Source organism: Diadema antillarum, unplaced genomic scaffold (genome assembly GCF_040938485.1).
Source record: "Diadema antillarum isolate AM-2024a unplaced genomic scaffold, OU_Dant_1.0 seq00001218_RagTag, whole genome shotgun sequence".
In the NCBI taxonomy this organism is placed as follows: Eukaryota; Metazoa; Echinodermata; class Echinoidea; order Diadematoida; family Diadematidae; genus Diadema; species Diadema antillarum.
The window spans coordinates 528435-549064 of record NW_027272010.1 but is presented as its reverse complement, the minus strand read 5'-3'; the positions used below and the strand labels follow the sequence as shown (position 1 = coordinate 549064).

At 37.4% G+C, this 20630-nt stretch overlaps 1 protein-coding gene across 1 annotated transcript in view; it reads left to right on the top strand.

Moving 5' to 3' along the window:
- The first annotated feature begins 18579 nt into the window (after positions 1–18579).
- The window catches only part of LOC139744910 (leucine-rich repeat-containing protein 61-like), a 39084-nt gene continuing 37033 nt past the window's right edge, over positions 18580–20630 (top strand). The window contains exon 1 of the mRNA XM_071655324.1: positions 18580–18948. The gene's annotated coding sequence lies outside the window, so the exon portion shown is untranslated. The remainder of the gene's footprint in view (positions 18949–20630) is intronic.

The following is a 20630-nucleotide window of genomic DNA, read 5'->3' as shown; positions in this document are numbered from 1 at the left end:
AGTTACGGTAAACGACGCATGTATGTTATTCTGAAATCATCGCGATCACACCGGTTGACAGTAGCGTAAAATTAGTTAAATAGCTTATTAATCGGTGTTCAAAAAAGAAACAAACGCATTTAACAATTTGAATAAATCTGGGTTTGTTTATTATCACAATTTTAATAACGCATTTCACAATGAAGATTTTCTTTCTTTCAGAATGGTCTATGAGGAACAGATCTGCGTAAAAAGGATCACAACCTTCTAACTTCAATCCTGTCACATATTTTTCAAGAACGGATGTACAAAACGCGAAGAGATTTTCGGAAGAAAAACAACAACGCATTTTAATCCTTTCGGGCGCAGCGATCATGCATTGTATAAGATTACAGCCGAAATGATTCATGAAATTATCGCATTCCTCCTTGTCACCAACAGCGTAAAAATATCTCGCAAATTACGGTAAACAACGCATTTATGTTACTTTATTTGCGCTGGCGTTTAGAAAAATTTAACAAACGCATTTTGTACAATCTGATTTTGATGTAATATAGAAATAAAAATGATGTAGATATAGAATAATTTCCCTTTATTCTCTCGATAATAATGAGCCATAATTGTGTAATAGAACGCAAAGGATGTTCTTAACTTTCGTTAATGGGTATATTATAACGTCGTCCTTGTGTTTTTCTTTGTTTTTGATGCGTACGGTTATAATGAGGTACCAGTTATAACGAGGTAATATCGCCGGTCCCACGGACCTCGTTATAATGGGGTTTCACTGTACTAAGTCTATGAAGGGGACCAAGCAATGGGAGGGTGGCAAGATACGTCTCCCATATTCGAAGGAGCTTCTTTTCTGTTTTAGAACTGAAATCATAACAATCTTGTGCACACTTCTGTTGGAATATCTGGAAATTTGTCAATCTGAGAAGGTGGGAGGGGATAAGCCCTATTCCCCCTTCCTACACGAGGGAGATTCTGTATTTTCTGATTACATTTATACGTTTTGGTGCACACGTTTTGTGGCATATTTGGAAAACTGTCTATGTTCAAAGTGTAGCCACAGTCTACTTGCATGCATGGGGGCGGGGGGGGGGGGGGGGGACGTGCGAGCAGGGAGAAGGCGTGGGGGAATGCTATCACCACCCTTCCCGTACGAGGGAGCATTTGCCTTTTTAAAGTTGAAATTGAGATATCTCGTATACGCATGTTTGATGGAATAAGTTTGGGAAGTTAAAAAAAACTAGAAATGTCGCTATGGCGACTGATGCCTCCGCCATAATGCATGATTCTCCCAATAGATGTATAGTGCAATGTCTTCACAATGTGTGATGACAGTTTCACACAATTGGCAAAACATTGAAATGACAGGTTTGTCAGAAATATCTTGAATGTTCACTTTCCTTGAACTAGTTTTGCTATAATTGTCTACTAAAGAGTGCAGGTATATATGTATTTGGGAAATTGAGGATTTTACTGGACTTCTGACTGACCCTTTTATAAGTTTATGCATTGAGTAATTTTCAAAGTATGAAGAAAGTAATTACAGTATAAAATAGATTTTTTTTTTGCATTTAAACCTGGCCTTGACCCTTAACCTTTGACCTTTGACCATCTGGCAGAAAATATCCAAGAGAATCTCCATTAGGTAATACATGTATATAAAGTTTTAAAAATAATAATTCAAGCATTGCTTTTACTAGTAAATGTGGCAAATAGTAAAATTTTGAAGTTGACCTTGTCCTTTGACCCCTGACTATTGACCCATGACCCCTAAATTCCCTAGATAATCCCTGCCAGTCAGTACATGCGTATGTACCAAGTTCCATGAAGATACATTGAACCATTTGCGAGAAAAGTGAAATTGTAACATTTTCACCTAACCTTTGACCTTTTGACCTTTGACCTTATGACGTGAAACTCTCTCTGGAGAATCTTTATACAGTACATGTCTACACTAAGTTTCAAGAAAATTCCTTCGGGCATTGCATGGATATGGGGGAAATAGCAAAATTTTTAGCATATGACCTTGACCTCTTGACCTTTGAACTCTTGCCAATGTCACTAAAATTTACTCAACTAATTGCCCCATTATACATCATCCTTGGACCAAGTTTGGTGAAAGCTGCTTCATCCAGTTTTGAGTTATCACGTAAACTGATAAATTTCAGGATTTGACCTTGATCTTTGACCTTTGACCTCTGTCTAATTTCACTAAAAACTACTCAATTAATTGCCCCATTATACATCATCCTTGGACCAAGTTAAGTGAAAGTTGCTTCATCCAGTTTCGAGTTATCGCCTAAACAGACAAATTTTAAGATTTGACCTTGATCTTTGACCTTTGACCTCTGTCCGATTTCACTCAAAAACTAATCAAGTTAATGTCCCATCATACATCATCCTTGGACCAAGTTTGGTGAAATTTGCTTGATCCAGTCTTGAGTTATCGCATAAACAGATACAATTTCATGATTTGACCTTGACCTTTGACCTTTGGCCTTTAGCCGATTTCACCCAAAATCTAATCAAATAATTGCCCCATCATACTTTATAGTTGGACCATGTTTGGTAAAATTCCAGTCAATATTACTCAAGTTATCGCGTAAACGAATGTGGACGGACGTACGGACGTACAAATGGACGAACGGACGGACGGACAACCCGAAAACATAATGCCTCCCGCACCACTTTGTGGCGGAGGCATAAAAACAAACTGATCTGTGATGGGGGAAGTGAGCGAGGAAAGGATTGTTTAAAAGGGGGTTATTCCCTTGCACATGGAGGAACTTTCGAGTTTTCGGAATAAAAGTGATAAATCTTGTGCACTCAGAATTATTCAGAAGTTTTTTTAAATCTGAAAAGTGCGCTAAGGCTCAGGAAAGGGGCACAGAGAGGGAGGGTTTGTGAGGGGGCATCCCCCTCCCAAGCACAAGAGATTTTGCATTTTTTTTAATTGAAATTCAACAATCTGGTGCATATACTTTGGATAAGATATTTAGACAAAACGCAAGAAAATTTTCCTCATTTTGGGAATTATTGGGGGACAAAATGACATCAACGTCGCTGCATACGGGTGGGCTTTTGCATTCTTAGAATACAAATACAAATGAAAAGTTTTGATGGAAAATTTGGAGTGTACTAATGTTTTTTTTTAGCCCACCGGAGGTGAAGGGAGACTAAGGGATCACCTGCGGCGTCTGTCCGTCCGGCGTTTGTCCGTCCGTCGTTTGTCCGTCCGTCGTCTGTCCGTAACGCTACAAAAACTTCAATAACTCTTTACTCTGGGCTTCAATTGCAATCAAACTTCGAGGGAAGAGAGGCATACAAAGTTTCACATTTTACCATATATGAAGGTCACCTCAAGGTCAATGCTCACAGGCAGGGGTCTATGAACTTTAGGGCCCCAATGTTAAAGGAGAAGTCCGGACGATTTTGAATAAATTTCACCATAATCTACATAAATCAAGGACCATAATGACTAAGTTTCATTGAAAAATACCCTAACTCGTCACAATCAATTTTTTAGCATCACTAATTTTGAACCGTAACTGTTCAATTTCTGTACGCCGGCGAGAAAGATCACGTGACGGCGTGAGGTATTAGCATCACATTGCTTTTTGTTTGGAGCGTCAGCTGGCTTGGGGAGCCCCGCTTGAACAACGGCGATATGGACCGAGCAAGCGGAAGCGTTCCGCGTGGTTCTGGCCACGCAGCGGATGCACGTGGCATGATCTATTGCTTCACTTTGAAAATGCCAATGTGTGAAGCGTTTGGGTGTTCTAATAAACCGGGTGTTGGCCAGAAGAGGAGTTTTTTGCCATTCCAAACCCAGAAAATGAGCGGGAAAGGTGTGCAAGATGGCTCTCCAATATTTTAATTGACAAGTTTGTCGTCAAAACTTACAAATACTACTCGATGCAGCCTCGTCATACTCCCCATCGGCGGCATAAATGCAACCAGCAGCCCCATACGCATAGCGTTATGGGGCTGCGCACTGTAGCATTCAGAATCATGATAAGGTAGTATCGCGGATAAATATCAACTTAAAATCGAAAAATTTCTTCAATTTGAAGACTTACCAGTGAAGTTGAAGTATTGACAACAGGTTTCGGGCAACGCTTGGTTCTGCCAGTAGTCCCTTTCTGTTCGAATTAATGACAATGTGACTCAGTCGAGAGGAACCTGGGAGAGCTACACTGAATTGACGGCCAGCGCATAACCGGAGATGTGTGCGCAAAGAGATGTCTCTTTGTGTGTGCGCCTGTGCTGGCCGTCAATAATTCAGTGTAGCTCTCCAAGGTTCCTCTCGACCGAGTCACATTAGGTCATCAATTTGAAAAGAAAAGGACTATTGGTAGAACCAAACGTTGCCCAAAGCCTGTTGTCAATACTTTAACTTGACTGCTAAGTCTTCAAATGGAAGAAATATTTCGATTTTAAATTGATATTTATCCGCGATGCTACCCGATCATGATCCTGAATGCTACAGTACGCAGTCCCATTACGCTATGTGTATGGGGCTGCTGGTCGCAGTTACCAGTGGGGGTACTATGATGAAGCTGGCGCTGGCGTTTCTTCCGCGGTTCAAGTTATGCTAATGTAATTTACCACCGTCAGACATACTCAACATTCTCGGACAACAAGAGAGGCAATAATTCTGAAATTGACGGACTGATTTCAGATTGTTTACACTCAGAAGTCGAAAAAAACGATCGCGGATTGTGATAGCATTTGGTAACAGCAGACGTAAATGTATGCCTGATGACTCTAGTGACAACAATAGCCAATGAATTGTAAGTGATGGGGTGGACACTAATAAGTACGGCAGTATTACAATACATATAATATTTCAATAAAATGAAAATGTTTTAACATTGCAACTATTTTACATTAATCTTTGACATATTTCATGTAGATATATACCGAAGATCATTTGAATAAAGGAATACAGCATTTGGCAACAGTACTCCTAAAACAGTGTACGGACTCCTGCGGTAGCGCCAACTACATTGTAGGCAGACCTCGGCAGGCATGCAGATACCGCGCCGCAGTCAGCAGTGCAATGGGAGATCGATGCGTAGCTGGGCTGCGCTCGTGGTGCTCTGCTGAGGAAAGTGAGTCTGTGACGTCACGCGCAATGCATACTGGGACAGATAGTATGAAGGGCTGCTTGCGACGGATTCGAACATGAAGAATTACCCTATTTAAAAAAAAAAAATCATAGTAAATGTATCTGATGGTCTTTTCTCGTCGCAAAAAGGGTAATAGGTTCATGAAATATTGTTGCTTTTCACGGGAAACGGCTGATAATCGTCCGGACTTTCCCTTTAAGTTTTTATGGCGTGTTTCTATTATGGGTCATAACTTTTGATCCATAGGTCCGTTTGTGACTAAACTTGGATGGTAGATGTCCCTTGGGAAGTGGATGATCGCCACAAGGTCAAAGGTCACAAGCAGGGATCAACAAACTTTTAGAGCCCAATGTTAAGTTTTAATGGCGCGTTTCTATAATGGGTCATAACTTTTCATTCATATCTCCATTTGTGACTAACCTCGGATGGTAGATGTCCCTTGGGGAGTGGATGGTCACCACAAGGTCATTGGTCACAAGCATTGGTCAACGCACTTTTAGAGCCCAATGTTAAGTTTTTATGGCGTGTTTCTATTATGGGTCATAACTTTTGATCCATAACTCTATTGATAATGATAATGATAATGAATAACATTTAAATAGCGCTTAATACTGATGTTTCTAAGCGCATCAAATCGGGGAAAATAATATATATAACGTAAAAACAAAATACAGCATTATGTACATATTATGATAACGACAGCAACAACAACAACAGCAAAATTAAGGTTGTGTAAACAGATGAGTTTTCAACAATGACTTAAACCTATCAACATTTCCAGCGTTACGAATATAAAAAGGGAGTTTATTCCAAAGAAGTGGGGAAATAACTGAAAAGGCCCTATCACCATAACGTGTACAGGTGCGGGGACCACGTGATAATTGGAGAGTGGAGGAAGAACGGAGAGAACGGGTTGAAGTGGAGGAGCGGAAGGAAATTAAATCTTTAAGATAAGATGGGGCAAGATTATTGCATATCTTGTAAACAATAAGGAGGATTTTAAAAGTGATACGTTGATGGATGGGGAGCCAGTGGAGGGATTGGAGAACTGGAGTAATGTCTTGACTAAACTTGGATGGTAGATGTCCCTTGGGGAGTGGATGGTCACCACAAGGTCAATGGTCCCAAGCATGGGTCAACAAACTTTTAGAGGCCAATGTTAAGTTTTTATGGTGCGTTTCTATTATAGGTCATAACTTTTGATCCATAACTCCATTTGTTACCAAACTTGGATGGTAGATATCCCTTGGGGAGTGGATGGTCACCGCAAGGTCAGTGGTCACAAGCATGGGTCAACTAACTTTTAGAGCCCAATGTCAAGTTTTTTATGGCACGTTTCTATTATGGGTCGTAACTTTTGATCCATAACTCCATTTGTGACTAAACTTGGATGGTAGATGTCCCTTGGAGAGTGGATGGTCACCACAAGGTCAATGGTCACCACAAGGTCAATGGTCACAAGCATGGGTCAACAAACTTTTAGAGGCCAATGTTCAGTTTTTATGGCGCGTTTCTATTATAGGTCATAACTTTTGATACATAACTCCATTTGTGACCAAACTTGGATGGTAGATGTTCCTTGGGGAGTGGATGGTCACCACAAGGTCAAAGGTCACAAGCAGGGGTCAACAAACTTTTAGAGCCCAATGTTAAGTTTTAATGGCGCGTTTCCATTATGGGTCATAACTTTTGATCATATCTCCAGTTGTGACTAAACTTGGATGGTACACTTTGTAGATGTCCCTTGGGAAGTGGATGGTCACCACAAGGTCAATGGTCACAAGCAAGGGTCAACAAACTTTTAGAGCCCAATGTTAAGTTTTTATGGCGCGTTTCTATTACGGGTCATAACTTTTGATCTATAACTCCATTTGTGACTAAACTTGGATGGTAGATGTCCCTTAATAGGGAGTGGATGGTCACCACAAGGTCAATGGTCACAAGCATGGGTCAACAAACTTTAAGGGCCCAATGTTAAGTTTTCATAGGACGTTTCTTTTTTGCCATAAATTTTTACCCTTTTATATCTCTTTTTATCTGTTATATCTCTTTTTTTTATCGCGTACAAGAAATTGTACGCGAATGGGCAAAACACATTATGGCACTTTCCTTGTTAATGGGAAACAAAGCGGAGAAAGGGTTGATTGAAAGAAGATATCCCCTCCCACCCGTGGTGGATCTTTTGTGTCCTTTTTTGTAACTGAAGTGACAGACCTGGTTCACACTTAAGATAAAACATTTGGGACTCTGTCAATAAAAAGAAACAAGGAAAAGGACCAAAAGGGGAGGGGTATCCGCCTCCCACGCGAGATTTGTTTCCCGCATTTTCAGAATTGAAATTCTGCAATGTGGTGCACACTTTGGATAAGATATTTGGACAGTTTTCTATCAAAAATCGCAAGAAAATTTTCCTCATTTCGGGAATCATTGGGGATCAAAATGATATGTTTGCCCCCCCCCCCCCCCCCACGTCCCCTCCAGGATCGATGCCCCTGCATACGAAGGTGCCTTTGCATTTTTAGAATTCAGATGAAAATATCTCGTTAACACATTTATGAGGTAATCTGGAAAAATTTCAGTCCCGGAAGTGTATACCATTTTTTTTTTTTTTTTTTTTTTTTTTTGGGGGGGGGGGGGAACCCTCTGTTAATTGAAAGTATCTACATGTAGATATCTCCTCCCACCCATGGAACTTTTGCATTTTTTAAAACTGAAGTAACAGACCTGGTGCACACTTTAGATGAAACATTTTAAAATCTGTCAATCTAAAGTGTATTAAGTAGAAAGGACTGAATGGGGAGTGTATGGGAGGGGGTAGTCCTATCCACCTCTTACGCGAGGGAGATTTTGTATTTTCAGAATTGAAATTGAGCCATCTTTGGGTCAAAAAAAGTAAGAACATTTCCACATCTTGAGAGTTGCGAGGAGGAGCAAAATGGAATGTTTGTCCCCAATTTACGGGGGAGCCATCCCCCCCCCCCTCCCATCGACGCCTCTGCATATGAGGGAGCTTTTGTAAGTGAAAGATCTGCTGCACACTCTTTGATAAATTATTAGGAAATATACGTCAATCTCAAAAGTGTACAAAGTCTATCGAAAGGGATCCAGTATAGCGGAGCTTTTGCCTGTTTGTGATTGCAATTCAACGATCTGGTGCATAATTCTGGCGATATTTGGACAATTTTCCATAAAGAAAGTTCTGGGTATGCCAGTAGATGTATCCTGACTGAGTCATCAGAGTCATCGTCGTTTCTCAGGAATGATTCAGGAAATGGAGGGAGTTCAATTATGGTGGTATAGTTTTTGTTATTGTTTGTTTGCTTTCGTACATATTTTGCAGATGGTCCCAAGTTGCTCGTGTCACAGCATGTTTACATGTAGGCCTATACTATTTGACGTTGTCAATGTCTGGGCCATACCTTACAGTGTAATGTATCTCTAGGTGTCCATGTATTTGTATGCATAAATGAAGAACATGTGTAGAAAGAAAAAATAGGAAATTGAAAGAGAGATAAGAGGGGTTGGGTAACCAACAACAAAGGGCTGGACTCATATCTTTTAATCATGGCCATTGTATTCTTTGGATGGCATTCATTTTTCTTTGATTGTTTGTGACCATAAGTTGATTGCATTGCATTTTTTTAAATGCCTCCGCCACAAAGTGTCGCTAGAGGCGTTATGTTTTCGGGTTGTCCATCTGTCCTTCTTTCCATCCATCCTTAATCAATTTTGAGGAAAACGTAACTAAAAAAACGTTTGAGGTATCCTAATGAAACTTGGCATGTATATATGTGACCGGCTACAACAAAAGGATCCTAAAGTCGCTGACAGGTGAGCCGAGAAAATCGAGTTTGAAGTCAGATCACCAAAATCTGTCAAAACGTTCGAATTTCTGTTTTTACATAATTTTGTAGTCTAATGTATCTTCTATCATCTGCCGAAATTTCCAAGCTAAATGATCAAAGGGAAAGCCTGAAAAAAACATTTTTCTGGGCCATGTTTGGCTCGCCCGTCAGCGACTTTAGGATCCTTTTGTTGTAGCGGGTCACATATATATATATATATATGGGTGAAAACGTTGATGTACAATTGGGCAAATCAGGGGTCAAAATTAAAAAACGTGACTCCCTGATATAAATATATCTCAGTCAAATGTCATTGATATCAGCTTTCTTGCAAACCCGATTATACTGGGATATCTCCAAGGGTGTTGTTTTTATTCAAGGTTAGATAGAACTGTGACATATTGGTGAACGTCTCTGACTAAAATAAACATTGTTTTAGTGAAAATTCAAATGAAGGGTAGAAAAACATTCAAATGAATATATTTTCATCTTGTTCATGCCTTTGAAGACTGTGTTAATTTGTTCCTAAAATACTGTTTACCTCCTGTGAAGTTTACAAAAGCTAATACACACGGAATTTAAAGTAAAAGTGGAGTTTTTGTCGTTTAAGCAGAGATTTTTATATTCGTATCTGGCCCAAAACCACTATTTCGGCGCAATTGGTCAAAAATCGTGTCGCTTATGTTCCTTCTCACCTAGTAGAGATAAAAAGCTCTTTCAAAATGCTCCTGTGATTTTATGTGATGCCAAGGGACATATAGACAAAAACTGAAATCATTTCGAAGGCGAGATCGTACCACTAAGCCATTGGTGGAGGGTTAAGTTCGGCCAACAGGTTCAAAAGTGCATGTCGCCAACGATGATTTTTTATGTTTTCTCAACTTTGTGGGAAAATATGAGCATAAAGAAGAAGCTTACTCACAGTTTCAGAAAAGTAGCCGAACGTTCTATGAAAACCTAACACAACTTTATAAGCTTATCATTCTTTAACAACAAAATACCTGATGGAAATGTGTCGCCAGATCTGCTGAAACATACGTTACCATCTTTGTACTGCAAACTTGGTAATGCTATTACAGTGAATACTACACAATTGTATTGTTTTTCTGACCAAAAGGGGTCTAAGTTTATGTTAAAAAATATTTCATCACTCAGCTTCAAAAGACATGCGACTGCCAATCTCGCAAATATAGATTTAAAAAGGTAGATTTAAGAGAAGTAATATACGTTACCATCTTTGTAAAAAGTATGAAGGTGCATGGCTCTGAATGATTGTTCTAGAGTTGAGACTTATGGAGTAGATTGTCCTTATACCCATGGGTGGCAAAAGATTCATTATTATGTCGCTAACTTATACGATTTAATCCACAAGTGTAACATACGTGATGTAACTTACGTTACCACCAAATGACAGAAAGCGTAATTACACCATTAATTACCACCTAAATGTATATTTCTCGAATCTGTGCCGTCGATTTGAGGCCATGGGATAGCTCAGCAACCTCTTTTACTGGCATCTTGAGCATTGGCAGCGCGCAAAATACCTTTACATGATGTGTTGAAAAACTGAGTAAGTATTTGATTGTTGGAAATGTGTTGTTGTTTTTCATAGAATCATGCTTTACTTCTGTTTATTGTGTGTTTATTAAGTCAGTACATTGCACCGTAAAAATCCAGTAATTACTTTGCTGTACAGGCTTATTCTTTTGAAATAAATCACTCAATTTATCAAGTAACGTATGTTTCAAATTTTGGTAACGTAAGTTTCAAGATGTTGTCATGTTAATAACAGACAATCTACGGAAAAGCCCATTTAATCTGAGACAATTTAATTGTTGCAGTTATGATGTTGATGAATTTCTGCGTCAAAACATATCAAATTCATTTACAGCTGTATGTTCTTGTTTGTTTGGAGGATGCAGTAAAAGGGGACGTAATCATGGTATCTTTAAAAAAAAATCGTTTGGTGGGCGTTGATGTTCAACTTGGCTTTAATGATGTCATATTTCAGGTATAAGCAATGAATTTAACATTGTTTTAAGAAAATTCAATGAATAGCTAATAAAATTAGAGATTACACAGATCTCTACTTCAAAACTAGTGGACCAGGTCCCTGCATTAATGTAGTAATGTAAGTTTCTAGTTTTGGTAACGTAAGTTTCATCAATTCATGTCATTGAAAAAGGATATTTTAGAGAATGTGCGTGGATAAAAATAACATTTAATTGTTCTCGAACTATTGTTGAATGAATTCTGTAGGGAAATACGTCTTTTCAATTACATTTATCATTGGTTATCATAAACCAATATGGTGACTTACTCCCTGACTATTTTTAACGGAGAACATAAACTCAAATTTCTGTCGTAATGTCGTTGATGATCTCAAAGTGAAGAAAAACACATTTTGAATGAAGAAAACGCAACAAAAATACAGCGCATTAGAGAAATGTAATTTCAACTATTACTGTTACCATCATAGATCAGGCCTACATGATAATAATAATGATAATGATAATAGTAATTATAGTAATATATGTTTCAGTAAGCTATATGTTTAAGACATTAACATTTTTTTGTTCTTCCTTCTCGTTGAGGTTATATACAGTTGCAATGGGGAAGAGCAGTGCTAGGATTAAAACCCCATATATAGGGAACGTGTTAGCTGTAATCAGAATGGCGAAAAAGCGTATCTCTAAACAAAGATTCAAGAAAAAAAAAAACTTATGCCCGTCTCATAGTTAACAAAGAAAAGAAGCAAACTTACACATCTTTTTTTTTTACCCTACCACATCAGGGTAATTATAGGGGAGGGGGTTCAGGCTCCCCCGCCCCTTTGCCAGCAGTCAAAACATAAACAAAAGGAAATAAAAAGAAAAAAATGAATCGCGGACTCACCCTCCCCCGTTTGAAATAAAAAACAAACAAACATGAAATTGGGCTTGTACTGGCAGCATCGAATTGAGCTGAAGCCTTTTTTTTATATTTCTTCAATTTTCTTTTTTTTTCTCTTTTTTTTTCTTGCTTATCAGTCGATGAAACCCGGCAAAAGAAATGAAACCCAAAAAAAAAAAAAAATGGCACGAGAGCTTTTTATTTTTCTGCCCGTCAGGAGATTAAAACTGGAAGTGGTCGACTTTTTCTAACTCCTGACCCCATCCCCCACCCCATAAAAATCCTACTTACGGGCCTGCATGCCTATAATCATTATCATACCTTTGTTGTGCATGTATAGCAACTTGTCCTTTCACTTTTCTTTTTAAAGATTCAAAACATTTTTCCTGGAGACAATTTCAAGATACGGCAAGAATTATTAATGCAAGACTTGTTATTCTTGTTATCCTTGTGGATTATACTGTTTTATGCATACATAACAAGGAAAATCGAGTACATCGTTTTACTAATGACAATTTCATTCATCCTACCCAGTATTGTGCTAATGAAACTGTGTGATTTGACGTTATTTCATGGACCTCATTTTGCCATAGTCAACTTAGTAAAGTGGTCATTTATTTAGTTAACATTAGTTAACATTTCTCGGTTCCTTCTTTCCCTATCTCTTGTTTACCGAGTTCAGACATTTTAAATACAAGCAATACGGCGTTATTGTTCATTATGAAGCACTTTAACATCGTAATCATCTCGTTTCTGCCGTTTCTTGTTTCATACAAGTGTTAAAAATTTTGTGAATACTATTTTATTGCAACTGCTATTTTCAAACTGTTCCTGCATAGAGTAACTGTTGCGACAGCTGATGAGTCTGCAAAGTTATGGATTTGAAACATATCTTTCAACAGCATGAAGATAACAAGTTACAAGACATCAATATAAAGATAACAAGTCACAAGACATCAAGCATGCAAAAACTTTCATTATGATAAAATTAAAGTGAAACCTACGTTACCCACCACTCGTTTTATATTACACGTATATCATGACAATATTTTCATCCGTTAAGGCACGAAACGGCATGTTCCCAACTCTTATCATTTCAGTGCCATAAATTCATAAGTATGAAGCCAATTGTCTTCAAAATATCAACAGTTACGGATTACTGTTCTACTGAAGAGTTTATACGAGGACATGTTATAAAGTCTTGCAGTTTTACAACTATTTTAATTGTTATTTTTGAGAATTGTATCGCCATAATATTGCGATATCGTGTTATAATATTCGTTTACTTAGAGTTGAAGAGAAACTAGTGTAAGAATATATACAAAAACCAAAAAGAAAATGTTCCAAAATTTGCTGCACATGTAGTAGTATTGTCTTTGTAACTTACGTTACATTAACGTGAAACATACGTTACGTGGAATCTAACGACTATATTTTTTGCGCACATAGTTTCACATATTTCATCGATGATACTCAAGAATTAGCTGGCAATTTGGGACTGATAAATGTTGAAAATATTTTCTTAAGAAAGTCTGACGTCAAATTATTGAGAAAACAAATTAACATTACCTGTCTAAGGTTTTACACAATAGGACATGCTGTGTTCAGTATAGCATACAGGTCATTTGCCATCCTTCCCATCTGCAGGTAGCATTTACAAACATGGCAGCCGATGGTATACTTTACATCTGACGCATAATTATCTCAATCATAGAATGTAGTCACCAATCTTAATGCATTTGAAATAGAATGACATGGTAACGTATGTTACATGATGAAATTTACGCCCCATGAAAGAAATTATCACACCTTTAAAATAAAGCAAAACCATGTGTTCATATTTTTCAACTACAAACTTGAATATTTGTCTCGTGGATTGGTATAAAAATGAAACCTATTCTAACAACTTTAATTTTCCCGTTTTGTGATTGTCCAATTGTGCCGAAATAGTGGTTTTGGGCCATCTTCACTTTCATCTCATTTGAACAAAACATATAGCAGGGGTCTCATTTGTTTAAATGTTAATGTTCAGTAGATACTAATAATGAATTCAGTGCATTTCCTTCGGTCAAATCCCCATAAAAGCCCTTTACAGATGCTGAAAGTAAGCCATGTTTTGATCAGAGACGTTCAGGTTTCACTCATAGACGTTCCTCAGACATAGACAATACAAATGATGTCCTTTGATCCATAATTACGAGGTTTGTGAACAAATAACATTATCATTTTATTAAACACATGTTTATCTTTTGTCAACAATTCAGAATGGTAATTTCAACTTGAATTATTTTTCATAATAATCGATTGTAACTACAAACCTCCAAATTGTAAGAGGAATTTCGATTTCTACACCAAAAATCAACAACAAACCTGTCCTTGTTATATTATTCATATCTTACAACACTTTTGAATGAGAGACAAATAAAAATTACATGAAATACTTGCAATTTCGACTACCTTACCTAAATTATTTGTTTATATCAGAGACATTTGCTTTTCCATCAGGGACGTTTCGGCTGTAAGTTTTCACTAGAATTAAACACCAAACTCCCTATTTTAAAAGATGCTCGTAACTCAACATTCCACATTCATTGAGAAATCATTTACCTAGGCATATATGTCAAGAATTGTTTTTGTTTATGATGACCACTACTTTGTATTTCACCTTCCTGTGTATACGAAGGTGTGCCCACATGCTATCAATATTGTATATGTTTTCTTTCAAATGTAGTCCAAATCTATAACAAAGGTAAGCACGAATTTACTGATACTATTTTAATTTGACCACTATACCTCAAATATGATTATATGTGTATGTCAGGCCAGTTCGGATTTTTATTAGGGACCGTACCTGGGCCACTGTTATGATGACGTCTCAGAAAGCTGTAATTAGCCTATACTCATCCTAGAAGCATCAAATTCCGCTGTCCTTTTTTTTCTGTATACTATGGGAGATATAAATTGTAAACGCCAAACTCAAAAGAATATCAACGGTGTGGTACAGCAAACGTTTGACCAAAAATGAACTGAAAACCTCTTTCAAGAGGTTGACAATAACATTACAATATCACATTTTACCTGTCACATCGGTCATAGGGGATTATCAATCCTTCTTTCTACTCGAAGGCGATACATACGTAGTGTTGTAGAGGAAACTATAAAAGTAAAGGGACATTCTTAATAGACGTTCTCTTGTTTCATCACAGATGTTAGTATTTTTCCTTTTCTCATGTATTTTGCTTACAAACCTCAAAAATATTACCACTAGAATATCTCACCTTACTTCTAAGATAAAAAGAGTCATTACAGGGGAAATTTAGCCCAAATATGAGCTAGCCGCTGATAAGAAAGAATAAAATCTTACGGGCTCAAGAAAAATAAGGAAGTTATGACGTTTTGAAGTTTCGCTATTTTTTCAGGAAACAGCTTTTGAACGGTCATAATGAATATGCAAATGGCAAATTGAGCTTGTCATTCCCTCACAACTTGCAATAAGGTTTGCACATAAACATTTTGAAATTTTCAGTTTTTCATTCAAACATAATCATGCCCGAGGCTTAAATCCGGGTATATCTAACTGATCACTATTCTAAAGGTAATCAACCAGGAATAGCATCATGTTTCAGATTTCAAAGACAGAAAAATTGAATTTTCGTTATTTTTTGTACACGATCAATGGAAAAGTGTGAGGTTATGACATGGTTAGCTCACTCATTTGCGTATTCTTAACTGTACGAGAACTTGTTTGCAGAAATTAGCAATACTTCAAAAAGGCAGTTAATCAAGGGTGCAATTAAGCACAATTAAGGGTGCAAGTATGCACAGCAGGTGTGCTGCTATTGTTACAAATTAGGTGCAAATTTGAACATTTATTTCTTAGCGCGTAAGCCTCCGATTTTACAGGCTCAAAAGCAAACGTAGTGATGTGCATTAAAAACAGAGTCCGTATTATAACATTGAATTATATTTCCCCTCCACTTGCTATTCCATGTCCTCAATCAGTGCATGGTATCGACCGCGTCGCTTGCTACCTGAAACAGGGGTTGGGATAGTCATTATTTTGTAAACAGATGGCACCTCCAAGATGTCCGTCCGATCTTGCCAGTACCACGGCCGTTGTCTGGAACTTGTAGGCTACATGAACATGACTGAGCCTAAAGATCCTGAGCAGGACGAAATTCTAATATTCGGAGCATTTAAAATCCATCCGGTCTTCCCATCTTGCTGTAAGAAAAAAAAATAAGAGTTAAAATGATATTAAAATAAATCTATCATGCACTGGAAGAACAATGTGCGCACAAATGAACGTCTCTGATCAAAATTATAAAATCAACATTGTTTTTAGATTGCGTAAATTACCTAGAACGATGTATGTATACGAGGGCCATATACTGTGGAATAATGAAAAATCTACTCCTTATTGTAGTAGTTGAAAATATGTAAAACGTTCAGTGTAACGTCTCTGACGTAAACATCTTTGCTTATCAGTACTTAATGGGTTTGATTTTTACAAGATATTGGCATTATATTTTGATTGAGGAACCTATGTGCTACAAACATAGGCACCAATTCGCCATGATGGGTCATTGATATTGGTTTGAGAGCAGATCCTATTTGTTCAGAGAACGTCTCTGACCTAAACCTGTTTTTCTCACATTTCTGCCTCTCTCACAAAAAATACGTAAACTAAAGTGACTACTACATAATAATCATAGACTATTGACCTATTACTAGTCATAAATATAGTTTCTGTCCTGGCAATGTGTTTACACTTGCTTAATCAACAGAAAATCTTAAATTTGAAACTCTTTTACATATTTTCAACATCTTTCAGGAAGCTTCATTTTTCTTAATATTATAACACGCCCGTGTTATCTTGGTTCTACTTGTTCCTACTGTACTAACTGAGCCCATCCAGACATAAATTTACTTTAATGTTCTCATAATTTGTATAGTGGATGTCTTTATTTCATGAAACAGTAATTTTCAGAGACGTTTTTCATTTTGCTCAGAGACGTTCGGTCTTTGATCTTCGTGCAGATTCTTACATATTTACTGTCTATCCTTTTTCAATTTACCTCAAATCCAAAGATTAAAATACATAATTTCACAAATGATACTGATTGTCAAATCTACGAGATAATAATTCTAATAAATTGGCATAAACACCAGGAAAGTTTTTGTTATTACTCACATTTTCAAGATTTGTGGGCATATCTGTCGTTGAACTGTGCTGACTCGATTCCAGGATGGCTCGTCAGTGCGTAAAATAAGCACGCAAATAAAGTATCATGCAGTGCGAAAGTGTCAGAAGAGGGAATATCCCTTCAGAGACTTTCAATCAGGGACAGTCGTTTTGATCAGAGACATTCGCCAATTCGGGTTTTCAACCAGAACTCATTTTTGTGGACAGTATGCTACTAAAGTTGCCAATCATCATAGTCGCTTGGCTCGCACTGACATACTGATAACCACTTTTTATCTCAAGCATAATCCACTTTCATCAATGACACCATTACACAACTGAACATCTCTGATGGTTATTCAGTATAATTTTCTTTAATGAGCCACCACACGATTATTTCACACAGCTCACTCACAAATTTTGATGGAATGGTAGTATGGATAAGACACTAAATAAATATGGCCTTACATGTTTTCATAGTCATCCTGAATTTTTGGCGTCAAGGAAAAGATAATTCATTCAGAGACGTTCTTTTTCAGACATAAGTGAATTCAACATTTCCTGATAAGATAAATAATACACACGTTCATGGCAGAAGTACTTGATTAAATAGTTGAAGTGTGTGGGCTTCCTCACAAGGAAAAACAAAGCTGTAGAATTGCATTAGATAGAAAATTAAGACGTGTGATTCTGGGATTTTTTCGCAAAATATGCATTTTTGTCAATTTTTTCAGCTTCAAGACATTATTTTTTAAAGAAAATGCAGTAAGAACACTAGAAAGTATATATTTTCTGAAAGGTACAACTCTCCCCTACCAAATGATACCTAAAACCATGAAAAACACCCCCAGGTGACAATTTTACAAGGGTTTGAATATCGAAAAGCCTGAAAATGGTCAATTGTACATCGTTCAACGTTTTCACCCATATATATATATGCATGAGTGGATGAAGTTGTGCCTATCAACATTTGGGTGCACATGCTCAAGGTTTAGGTCAAAGGTCAAGAGAAAATGCAGCTCAAAGTATCATCATGAAGCTTAGTACGTTGTACATATCTATGCATGTACTGCCTGACAGTGATTCCCTGGGTGATTTTAGGGTCATGGGGTCAAAGGTCAAGGGTCAATGGCCGGGATAGAATGCTAAAATTTTACTCTTTAATGCTGAAATTACACTTTTTCTCCATACCTTGGAGTTTAATCAACGCAAAAACATATAAAAGGGTCATACATCTAGGTCAAGTAAAACTCCTCAAATCCCCAAATGCCTGCCCTCTCAAACAATATAGCCATTGATCCAATTAAACCTACTTCAAGGAAAGTGAACAATCAACACATTTGTGACAAACATGTCATTTTGATTTTTTGCCAATTATGTGACACTGTCACCACACATTGTCACAACGTACTATAGACTTCTTACGGGAACCGTGCATTATGGTGGAGGCATAACAGTTGCCATAGCGACATTTCTAGTTTTTGGGTAGTAGTGGTGCAAATGATACTTCTCTGCTTTTGTAATATTGTGTGTTTGCACATTTTATTCTACTGCGAATATCAGACTCTAGGCTACTTGAACCACAAAAGAAACACACAATTTCTATTTTGGTCTCATCACTTTACATGGAATAAAGCAGATGGTACCTTAGATGTATTTTTTTGCACTATTATCAAATTGTTGTCTTGATTCAGAGTGTAGCCAGAACTTTCTGTGCTCGGAAAAATGGAGTCCATTAACCAAATTTTTACCACATTTCGTAATCAGACTTATGTTATGTGCCAGAATAACAAATCATCTATTCATATTTCTGAAGTATAGGTATTCTCTATTAACTCTTTTCAGATCCTCTAAAACACTTGGAGAACCTAGAAAGTTTGAATGCAGCTGGAAATTTGCTTTCAAGGTAATTTAAATTTGCATAACTTTCAAATAATGTGGTCTGATTTGATGTGTGTTAGAGGATAAGATTTAATTTGGGCAATCCAATGTGACTGACTTACACTGCATATATGCTAAAAGAGTACCAGTGCCATAAAAAATAAAAATATGTTGATAGTCCAGTGTACAGGTCAATGGTGCCTCTCAAAATAACAGAAGTGAGAACAGTGACTGAACTTTGGTGATGAAACTTTAGAGGTGTTCGGTCTCAATACTGTAATACAAGGAATGTTTGCATGCATTTTAAGTTCGCGAATTTTGCGAGAGCCAAGATTCGCGAAATTAAAATGCACGCGAAAGTCCTTGTCTACACTATATATGCATTGAATGTCAGAGGCAACTCGCAAAAGTTCATGCTGCGATAAAGGCCATTAGCTCCAATTCACAAAAATTTCATGCTGCGAAAATATGTTTTACAATATACATTGAAGCATATTGTGCCAAACTGTACCATGCCCCGTTGATAAGCTTTACTGTTCAGTGTGTATGTTTGATTCCTCCAAATTCTTTCAGTTGTAATCCTACTGGTTCATGATTTTCTTTACTTGATACAGGTGCTAGAATTATGAATGACTTGTATTACCTGGATTGTACTCTAATGATGAAGTTGTGAAAAATGTGTCACTTTAGATTAGGGACAAATCCCACGATTGTTTCAGTGTCTGCTCTTGAGAACTTTGTAAAAAACACATACAAATTATATTCACATGCACCAAAATGTTTTGAAAATTGATTCTCCCTTTAACAACTTGGGATGTTTCACAAAATGCCTAAGTCATGCGTAAGTACCCAAATCATGCGTAACTCCCAAAATCATGCTTAACTTTACGCACAACCTGTACATGTTGTTTCACAAAGCTATAAGTCATGCTGAAGTTCTGCATTTTAAGTACTGTGTAGGTCTCACAAATTATGTGTAACTTTATGCATGATCTAGATCATGATCATGATGTGTCAAGTTTCTAAGTTAGACTTGGGATATTTCAGAAAAATTATATTTCACTGTAAAGACTTAATGTGTAGATGCCAAGCTGCAGTTACCCTGTTATTTGTAGGAACGGACAAATTGGTGGAGATGATGTAAGATACAAATGTATGTGATTAAGTCAGTGGTACAAAAGACCATGCAGGTCATCACAGCCAGCACCTAAAGTAAGGCTACGGACCACTATATAACAAGTACATGCTTGGGTGACCCGCACCTCGCCATAGTTAATGTTTATGCATATTTGAATCACATTTCGTCACTGAAATTCTAGGAAATCCCACTCACATACAGAAGAAATGCTGAAGATTCCAATGGAACTACAAGTTCACTGTTCGATGCCGGAAATTTGCAGCTATCGTCCTCAAACGCGAACGATGCGGAATAGTTGTGGGCTAAGGAAGGGGCCCGCAACTCGCCACCCGCGCTCCCATAGACAAAGCACGTAAAATACGTGTGCGGGTGACCGTGATGATACTTATAACACGTATTCCTAATATAAATTTCAAATTTTCGCGAAAAACTGCTCGTTTTTCACCACACTTTGCTTGTTTGTGGTAACCCTGCCAAGTTTGAAGTATTTTAAGGCATACTGAACACAGTCCCGGGCATATTTTTGTTGTTCAGTGCGCTTGTAACAATTTTAAGCCGGGTGGCGGTAT